This window comes from Ctenocephalides felis, unplaced genomic scaffold (genome assembly GCF_003426905.1).
Source record: "Ctenocephalides felis isolate EL2017-DRISC unplaced genomic scaffold, ASM342690v1 CF-g0.4_SCAFFOLD_03571, whole genome shotgun sequence".
In the NCBI taxonomy this organism is placed as follows: Eukaryota; Metazoa; Arthropoda; class Insecta; order Siphonaptera; family Pulicidae; genus Ctenocephalides; species Ctenocephalides felis.
Genome location: NW_020539725.1, coordinates 13,047,885 through 13,059,034, shown reverse-complemented (window position 1 = coordinate 13,059,034; position 11,150 = coordinate 13,047,885). Strand labels below are relative to the sequence as shown.

The following is an 11,150-nucleotide window of genomic DNA, read 5'->3' as shown; positions in this document are numbered from 1 at the left end:
TGGTGTATCTATAATAAATTACATTTAAATATATCAAAGTGCAAGATTCTCAGTTTTTTACATAAGCGCGTTCCAATACTTTTTGTGATTATAAAATTTCTAACACCACATTGATAGAATGTAATAAAATTTTAAGATTTAAGAGTTCTATTTGATTCTGGTTTGTTTTTCACGTATCATATAACTGATATTTGTAATAGAGCACACAAATCTTTAGGTTTGATACTGAGAAATTGTAAACAATTTAAATTTACCATGCGCTTTCCCTTGCCTCGCGCGTCGATTTATCTGTACCAATTATGTTCTTATTCAAACTTTGCTATAATTCTATAGACTGGTCCTCTTATTCTTAGTCAACTATCCTTTAATGTTCCAAGGCTATCTATGCGTTCACAATTATTTTCAATTATTCTCTACTCCTAAATCTAATGCTCTCTTAAATTCGCCTATTCTACTTATGTCCTCTAACTTTAACTTAATTAATAATGAAATAGATATTCACAACACTTCACCTAATCAATAATAATCTCCATCTGCACAAGCTAACCTTTTTAATTTCATTTCAAATATCTCATTATTTTATCTTATTCTGTTTATAAATAATATTGTTTACATTCTGCATATGTAATTTTATGTAAGCATTTTATGTTAATAACTATATATTGTAATTTTGTATATATTTAAATTGTAATTCATTATGTAAATAACTGTATTTTTTGAGTCCTCTTGGAGTAATCTGGGCTATATATTTAAATAAATAAATAAATAAAATATATAAAATTTTCTGATACAACATTTATATTTGTAATATAGCATATTTTTCAATGATATTGTGATACCAAGCTACATGATGCTGAAGTTTATTATCTTATTATTATCTTCAGAATATCTTATTCTTGTTATTTTTATAGTTCTATGTATGCACATCTCTGTGAGCGCCTATCCAAAGAAGCACCAAATTTTGAAAGAGAATCAACCAACCTTGCACATTTAAAGTTTTATTATTAAATAAGTGCCGCGCTGAATTTGAAAACAGATCTGCGGCAAGTGAAGCATTTAATGAATATGGAGGAAAACTGTCCCCTGAGGATGAGGAACGTAAGCACCTCGCCAAGCGCAAAATGCTCGGAAATATCAAGGTAATAAAAAGAAATACTGTGATTTTGATCACTGAATTCACTTGTTTTTATTTATTTAATGACATATTTATGTTCATATATTTTGAATATATCCTAAACTATTTATCAATTTCTTTTAGTTTATTGGTGAGTTGGGTAAGTTGGAAATTCTATCGGAAAGCATTCTACAATCGCTGCATTCAGCAACTACTGACTACTGCAACAACAAAAAACAGCGCTGCATTCAGCAACTACTGCAACAACAAAAAACAGCACCTCGTAGACCACAACATCATCGGCACAATCTCACAACACAAACTTCACAATATTGCAGTGAAGATCTCGAGTGCCTGGCTCAACTGTTGTGCGCACCTGTGGCAAGATCCTCGACAATGACAAGGTATGTGCCACATTCAATACAATATCATTATTCAAATACAGTAATACTCCGATATACAAATTTATTTTTTTCTGTTACCACTCTCATATATTAAATTTCTCAAATTCGAAGAATTTTTTCCCCATATAAATAAATTTTTCAATATTACCAATTTATTATTTATTATTTTTTAACTTCCCGTAGGGTAAGTTATAGTAATCGCAAAAAAATCGAAAATGAAAATTTTTATATATCTTTACGTTTCAGAGGTTTCTGAACATTTTGACATACCTCAGAAAAAATGGATCTATGTGTGTGTGTGTGTGTGTGTGTGTGTATGTATGTATGTATGTACGTGTGTGTATGTATGTGCGGATACAAATTTTCGTCGACGATTTCGGGAACACGGATCAACCGATTTGAATAATTCAAAAAACATACGATTCGTATTGATAAGGAGACGTGCTGATTAGTTTTTGGCGAAGGCAGGTCTAGCCGTTCCGAAGATACGGGGCAAAAAGTGCCGAAAAACGGTAACTCCGTTTTTAAGAGAACGGAACGTCCGATTTTGATAATTCAAAAAACATTTTACTTATATTGAGAAGGTGAAGAACTGATCAAATTTAAGGCGCATAAAGGCAGGTCTAGCGGTTTCGGAGATCTAATGAAAAAAGTAAAAAAAAGCCATTTGGCGGTCAAAAATGATCATTAGACTTATGCACATCAAATTATCAGATATTTTATAGATATTTTAACAATAAGTATGAATTTGGTTTACAGTCCTATGGGTTTCGTACCAATGTTTACGCGTTAGACGGCGACGCGGCGCTTACGGGCTTTGATATTTCGATTTATGCAGTTAAAGCAGTACGATTGCTTTGAAAAAAAGTTTAGATCTTCCAAAATATGTCAAAATATAGAAAACTTTTTTTTTTCAAAAATAATTTTTGGTACGGGAAGTTCCAGCAATTTGCCTTAAGGCACGATGCCTTAATTGCCTTAAGACAGAATTCCACTTACAGCTAGTTTATTTATATTATGATGTTATTTGTTAAGTGTTAAATTTACTAATTTCATTAATTTGTATTAAATATATTTCCCTAATGCAAAAATATCATGTGTTCTATATTATTTATTATTTTGTAAACCTTATTATATTATTTTTTATTTATTCTATTATTTTTCTATTATTTATTTTTTTATTTATTCTATTCTATATTATTTTTGTAAACAGTATATAATATGCACAATATTGTTGTAGGGCAAGAAGTTGATGGATCAGTACTTCACGCGCATGGAGGCAGTGGCCCAAAATCCAGAACTGGCACCTCGCATCAGATTCATGCTTCGTGATGTCATTGAGTTGAGAGGAGATGGCTGGGTGCCCCGGAAGGCATCTAGTACTGAAGGTCCCAGACCCATACACCAGGTATAACGACATTGACATTCTTTGTTTATTAACCAATGCAATTGGTTTTTCTAAGATGATGTATAAATTTAAATTGATTTTATAATGATAAATATAAATAGTTTCGTCACTACCACTGATTATTAAATAAACATTCATATAATTTAGAATTTAGTATTCTATATATTAATGTAATTTGTGCAATGTAGATTAGAGGTGATGATGACTTGCGATCGTCATATGCATCCATGCGGTCTGGGGGCCGAGATTCAGGCCTTGGAGGTCTAGGTAGAGATCACAGAGACCATCGTGACTCAGACCAGGATTCATGGATGGGTGGTTTGCCATTGAAACTGAGAGGCATTAATGACATGTTCAATGGACTAAATGTGTCTAGTCCCAGTACTAATCTTATACCTCTTCCCCATCATGATAAATTCAAGTAAGTTATGAATGTAATATATTATTTTTTATTATCAACAATATAACATTAATAAAAATTGAATATTTAATTTTAAAAATGCACATTTGTATTAAAGTTTATTTTGCTATGTTCTTTGAATGATGTTCTTAATTAACTCTAATAGATCCTATTGAATCTATATTTCATGAAACAAATTTTTATCTGATCAGCAAATTGCTGCAACATGACTGTTGCCCCTCTTATTCACTATATTTATTTTATATGTACTGATCTTTTGCAGTTTTACCAGCAATGGTTTTGGCTCAAATCGAAATGAGCATCGAACTAACTCTGAAGGTTCCTTCCGAGGACATAATAACCAACATGGGAATAACCGTGGCCCAGGTTCTGCGGGAGGAAATCATGGCAACAACCGTGGTTATAATAATTCTAATAAACATGGAATGGGTGGCGGTATTTATGGCAACAATGGTAAAAGCAATTATTTTATTCAGGGTCAAATAAAATCGTGAATTTTAAATCTAAGTTAAATATGTGATTTTTTTTTTAGCTAACAAGGATATTGCCCCAAGATTCAAAAAGAACTTCAATCTTTTGGCTCAAGGGCCTGAAGAAGTTCAAATGCGGCCTGCTGCTAATAGTCTTCTTTACAAAGCTAATAACATCAAAACTACTCAACCTCCTCCATCAATGCTACCTTTGGGAGGACCTACAAATCGTAATAGTCATCACACACCAAGTATGTATAAAATAAATTCTGATCCAAATTTGATGTTCAGCATACTGAATTTTGTAGCATTTCTGTCAAGCTTATCACAAAAATAATAGACTTATTTTGGAATGTTTACATATGACAATCTACTCAAAATTAACATTAAAGTTTAAGCTTTACAAAATGTAACAAATCAGTATTTGGACATTTTATTTTATTGTCCTATTAAATGATGCATAAAGTTTTATCTATATAAAATAATGATAGATTAATTAGTTTCGTCACTACCACTGATAAATAATAAAGCATGCCATGATTATTTAATAAAATGAAAGATCTTCAACAATTCTTTTTATTTGCAGTGCATTCAATGACCCACTCAGACAATAATTTGTCATCAACATTGTCTTCTTCTAAGCCAGCTTCTCCTGCACCTGTGGGTGCTCTTCACAAGGAAGCACCATTAATTATAAAGCAGTCATCTACTGATAAACCAAAACAAGCCAAAAAAGATAAGGTACATTAATAATGAAGCTCTAAAGCCTAATATATATTTCCTACTTCACAATCACTTTTCTTTAAAGTGGAACAAATTAATGCTTTATTTAAATGATGTATGAATTTACTCTAATAGATCCTATTGATTGTGTACTACATGAAACAACAATTGTACTGATACTTTCATAAATATTTGTATATTTTATTTTTGTTACTTCAATCATTTTAAATTGTTTATACTATTTTAGGGTCCAAATAAAGAAGAGCTACTCAAAAAGGTTCTTACCCTTTTACATGAAAATTTTCAATCATCGGAAGATGGAAAAATTATTGAGAATATTGACTTAGATAAAATTACAACTGCTTACAGAGAATTCAAAATACCTGATAAATTTGCAAAAGACATCATGTATGCAGTATTGAATGACATTCTTGAAAAAAATGGTAATTAACAAATTGGAAATATCCAGAATCTTTTCTATAAATTATTAATTGAAATATTAAATTGATCTTTTTTTTAGATAATGTAAAAGAAAGGGTAGTCTCATTTCTAAGTTCTTTACGTAAGGATGGCTTGGTTCCAGCTGCAGCATTTTCTGATAGTTTTAGACAATTATTTATGTCTGTATCAGACAAAGAAGAAAAATCCCATTTACCAGTTGCAAAAATTTTGTCTAATACAATCACATCTAAGCTGATGACATTCACAGATTTATCATCACTTGCTGAAAATGGCCAATGTTATCCATTGTTCTTGATAGTCCTCGAGTGTTTAGTTAAACTTTTGGATAAAAATGCCGTTAAAGAAATGCTGAACTCTAGCAAGGTTGGTAATATTATTTTACTAGATTTGATTTATGAGTAATCATCATCAATAATTCATTCATATTTAACTTTAGGTACAACTTTGATATTATGTCTACCAATAATTGTTAATTTTTGATTAACTTAAAATGTTATATTCTTGTATATTAACTTATACATTTGTCAACTTTGTTCATATAAATTATATTCAGTTTTACAACTTTAGTATAATGTATCAAAATGTCAAATAATTCATAATTTTTAATTAATTTAAATTATTTTCTGGTATCAGATCAATTTAATGTCAATGCTGCCGGAAGCTGATAGAACACAAGATCGCTTAGCAGAAATTCTTGAAGATAGAGGCCTGAGTTTTCTTTATCCTCTGCTTAGAGTGCGTGCCGAGTTATGGAAACAATTACAAGCAGATCCAAATCCACAACAATTCTATAAATGGATTAAAGATAATCTTGAAACCAGCTGTCACACTGATCCAGCATTTGTATATGAATTTGTAACTGTGCTGCTAAAATACATAACGCAGGTCAGTAATCCAGGACAAGTTATAAGTACATTTTTACATACAATGATGTTTTTATTATTCTAATAGATCCTATTGAGTACTCTTTTTATGAAACAAACTTTATCTGAGTTTATCTTTAAATTTAGTAGATACTTACACATATTGCCAAATTTTTAATTAAAATGCACAATGTATTTTAGGAAAGCACTTTGGCAGATGGTGTGGATGCAACAGTTTTACCCCCAAAAGCACTTCAAGAGAAAGAAAAAACTTTACTGGAGCGTTTCCAAATTGTCTTGCAAGCATTCCTTAATGGCCGAACTGATTTACAACTAACTGCTGTGTATGCATTGCAAGTGTATTGCTTTACTCACAATTTTCCTAAAGGTGAGAATAACTATAAATGATAAACTAAATAAAAAAATATATTTGCATGTTACTAAAGATATGAGTGAGCATTTTACAATCTTTAAGGCTTGGTCTAGGATTTAAAAAAAATGCTTTTTTTTTTTTTAATGTTATCAAAGTTTAATTTTCAAGTATGTGTATAAGATTTATCAAAATTTCAATTATTTTCTGTGATATAGCTGTTTAATCATGATAATCCTCCTCTGCCTATGCCTAACTTTAAATGCGTTCTATTATCTCTAAATTGTTTTTGTTAATACGATAGCCACAAGTATTCAACTTCTATTAGACCAATTTATTTGAAATTTTTGCAGTCTTCTTTAATAGGAACTATCAATCCACACATTTCGATTTTTACTATATTTAAATACTTTGTGATCATCAAAAAAATTTAACAATCTTTTTATTCGCGCCATTTCGAGAAAACAAATAATTTAACTTATCTTATCGTTCATATGATTGCAAATTTATTTTAAGTTAATAATGTAGAAGCATATTTTTCTTCAGATTATTTGATGGGCTAAAATCATGGGGTATGGTCAGAGACCAATTTTTTGTAAAGCACCAATTCATCACCTTCTATAATTAAACTATTTTTAATTTTTTTTATATTACACCTCATTAATTAATAACTTGTAAAAATAAAATAGATTACTATTAGCCTTTTTATGGAGTCCTTACAAAAATATAAAATTTGTGGCCTAAAATTCAAAGAAACAATTATTTGATCAATTGTTAACAATTATTTCAATTATTTTTAAGAACACTAGTTTCACAAATGCCCATTATAAATTATTATTTATTTATGATGCATATATCATGCTTACATTAGTAATTATCAATATTAATTGATTCATGTAACTTCGATAAAACGATTTTTTTCTATTGCACATATCATGCTTGCTAAGTATTTGTAGAATGTTTATTTACAATATACTTTCGGTACATTTTTAAGTTTCTTAATTATCTTATTTGTCATTGAGAGCATTTTAAAATCACAACACTGATAATTATTTATATTTTTTTATTCATGTATATGATTTTGTTCTAGGCATGCTCTTGCGCTTTTTCGTAAACCTTTATGATCTGGAAGTAATTGAAGAAGATGCTTTTGTACAATGGAAAGAGGATGTCACAGAAGCTTATCCTGGCAAAGGGCAAGCACTATTCCAAGTATTCCAGTGGCTGATGTGGTTGCAGGAAGCCGAATCTACTGATGAGGATGGAGAAGCTTAAGTGTGGAAATAAGAAACAAAAAAATATGAAAAAGTCTGATAAAAAAGGAATTGTAAGTTTAGGTCACCCTTCATATTGAACCAATATAAATGCTTAACATCATCCAATAAACGAATTATATATGGTTTTAATGAAGTCAGATGAAAGGATGAACAGCATATTATCTAGAAGAAAAACTAAAGTATGCTCGTCACACTTCGGAAAATACTAAGAATGTTTTATTGACTCGTACTTCAAAGATGATTAGAAAGATATGCAGAATATTAATATACAGATTAAAAGTTAAGTGAAGTTAACAAATGATATTGAAACCTTATAAATCGGGAAATTGACTGAATGAACTTATCAGTTCCAAAAAAATAACTTGCATATTGCTTAAATATTTGAAAATAGCATTTCTGACTATTGAAATAGTTGGCTAGTAATGTTTTGGCAATGCTATTTTCAAAATATATTTAGATTTCTGAAGATAAATCTGAAGAGCAATACAATATTATTCTTTAAGTAATTTTTTCTAAAATATAAATTTTACCATTGAATGGTGCTGCGCTATACTCTCATCATTGGTTGGTCTAGATTTGATTTTTTTTTTTTATAAAGTAGTACATAAAAAGTGTATAAATAAAAATGGCAACTGAAGTAAAAGAAACTTGTAACTGTGAATGTGTAAATTATATTTTTTGTTGTAAAAGTCGTCTATCCGTTGTTATTGTGATTTATAGTGAATTGGTTTTAAATACAGCTATGCTTCTTTAATGTTTGTAGATAAGTATTTGTAGAATGTTTATTTACAATATATTTTTGGTACATTTTTAAATTTCTTAATTATCTTATTTGTCATTGAGAGCATTTTAAAATCACAACTTAAAGTAAATTTTAAATCAAATTATAGTAGATTTTAATTCAAGTTTATAGTTATTAAATGTTTGTACACCTGTCAATCCATTAACTGTGCAGTATTATTATATTCATACATAAAAATATACAAAATTTCATAAATAAAATTTTATTTGGCTTAACAAAAATAATTTTTTTATACTGATGTCTCCTTCAAAGATCTAATATTATAATACAAGTTCTCATTATTAAGTTACTTATAAGGTTGTCATTGTAAAAAACTCATAGTTAATTAAATATTGAATCTATGTGAAATTGTCAGGAAATTGTTGCCTTTAGAATATCTGTGGCTCAAGTACTAATTTACAGTTGTTGATAAATCATAAATACTTGCTGCAAGTTTAAGTACTCCAACTCTTTGCTTTTGTGACTTGGTGTTGAATAGGTGAACAGTTACTAGACCTTCATTACAGTAATTTTTAATTTCTATTCAAAAAACACTGCCGTTAAAGAATGAATTCTCTGCTGTTAAAAAACTAATTTAGATCGTATGAGAAATTGAATACATTTTACGCATGCCAGTTGGTTTTTAATGGATGATTGCGTGAAATGATAAACAAACTAGTATTATACTTAACAATAAGCAAACTTCTGATAATATGAACCAAAATATATGTAGAATTATTTTTACAGCTATGTCATTAATCATTCTTTGGCAGATTTTATTTTGATTCTAATTCTTTGTCTATAGCAAATTGATGTCTATATTTTGAGAGTTATTTCAATATACATTGTTCTTAATCTGTGAATTATAATATTAAATGAAACGTAATCAAACTGTGCATATTACACATTACAAGTTGGGGATGGTTAAATTTTAACAATTTTATAAAGTATTTAAACTCATATTAATAAGTTCAGTTTTTATATACCAAAATTGGTGTATTTAATGTGGAGCTATTGAATGGGCAGATCAAAGCGTTTTAGAAGAAATCATTGTATATTTGATTTTATTATGTAGCATATGTAGATATGTACTAGCCTAATTTTTGATAGGCAAAATAGCATCTGATATAAATTTTAATATTTTAGTATTTGTGAAATCATGTGAATTTTATTTAAATTAATGTAGACAATTGAATACAACAGAATGCAGACTCAGCTTATGAATGAATGGTAAAATGTTTGCATGTTTTTTTATTGTATGTAGAAAATAATTCACATGCGCACACATCTCGTTTGCTTACTGTTTTGTTCATTTCATGTGATATACTATTCAAAAAAAAAAAAATCATATTCCATATTAAGTTTAACATAGTAGTCAATATTTATTATAGAAAATGGCCAATTAATCCATATATTATCATTGTTCTTATTGTACTGTGTAATCAACTCCATTAAAACATTCACTAAACCTCAATGCATTTTTAATTAATGTCTAGATGTACAACAGGTTTTAATAGAATTTATTTTATTTAATTATTTATATTCAGAACTGTGGTTATATAATGTTCGAACTAATGAGTCGTGCAAATTTATTGGAAGCGGTACAATCAATTTATTTTTCTAACCAACATAGGCACACAACCAATTTTGCCAAATTACAGTAATTTATTTGAAATTTGAATATGTCAATAAAACAGTTTCAACTATTAAAATTTAAAAAAGATTTTATTAGTTAATAGATTTTTCACTTGTGTTACAATGTTATATGTACAAAAGTAGTGAGTTTCCATGAATTTAAATATATCTATAAGTTATCTAGGAATTTATTTAGTTTGGAAGAGCGGTCAACAGCATTTCTGAAGCACTAAGGGAGCTGAAAAAGAATCAATAGTGAGACATTAACATATATACTGAAATTCTAAATATTTCACATAACCTACTCAGTCTTAAAATTGTGCACATGGCGATAAATGCAATTAAATTGTTTTTAACATTTTCTCGTACTTTTCGGCGCTCCTCTGTGGGATCACCCATTCCTGGACCACCAATTCGAAACATTCTTCTTGATTTTTAATAAATGCTAACGATTTGTCAAGCAAAGTAATTTTAAGATAAAACAAGATGAAAGTATTGACTGTCTGATGTTTTGTGAATGTATAGTTATTCTCATTTGGCAACATTAATAGTAGGAACTCTAGTCACCATAAAGCAAATTTTATACAATTCTAAGCAATTTGTAATTTCAGAGATATCATAAAAAATAATAATTCTAGAGTTATCGTAAGTTGCAATTATTGTGGAAATTTATTTGCAAATCAAATTCATATATATTCGAATCCAAAAAACACTTAATATTTTGTACAGTTAACCTGTTATAGTCATATAAATTTTAACAGCACACTAGTATTGAATAATTTAGGATAAAATATGCTATGAATTATTTAAATACTAAATAATATCAAGCAATAAAATGCTTTTTCTAGTTGTATTTATATACATATATGATTATATTCAAATTTGATTTATATATTTGAATTCAATTTTACCACCAACTCACCACTATGAACATAGGTAAATATACGAATTAGGTCGAATCTCGGAAATGTTGTTCTAAAATTAAGCGTTGGCAACACCATGATAAAAATATCAAACAAATATCGGGACAGATACGAAAAACATGGCTGAGGAACTCTCAGCTGCTTTGAATTGCAAAAGTGTTAAATTTGTACAACTCAAGCATTAATTTAATGTTATAACTAAAAAATATCACCAATAAACTGTTTAGTAGTTTGTCAACCTCAAATGTACGTATTTGTAAATAACGCAAAGCTTGTCAGTGTTCTTTAGTGTCAGTGCT

At 28.8% G+C, this 11,150-nt stretch overlaps 1 long non-coding RNA gene and 1 pseudogene across 1 annotated transcript; one reads left to right on the top strand and one right to left on the bottom strand.

Moving 5' to 3' along the window:
* The first annotated feature begins 915 nt into the window (after positions 1–915).
* Positions 916–7,999, top strand: LOC113385067 (annotated as a pseudogene).
* A 2,000-nt stretch (positions 8,000–9,999) lies between these two features.
* LOC113386979 lies at positions 10,000–10,371 on the bottom strand. The gene is made up of 2 exons (XR_003368032.1): positions 10,234–10,371; positions 10,000–10,166 (listed from the first exon to the last, which is right to left on the bottom strand). It is a non-coding gene; the product is annotated as an uncharacterized LOC113386979 (long non-coding RNA).
* Between the last annotated feature and the right edge of the window lie 779 nt (positions 10,372–11,150).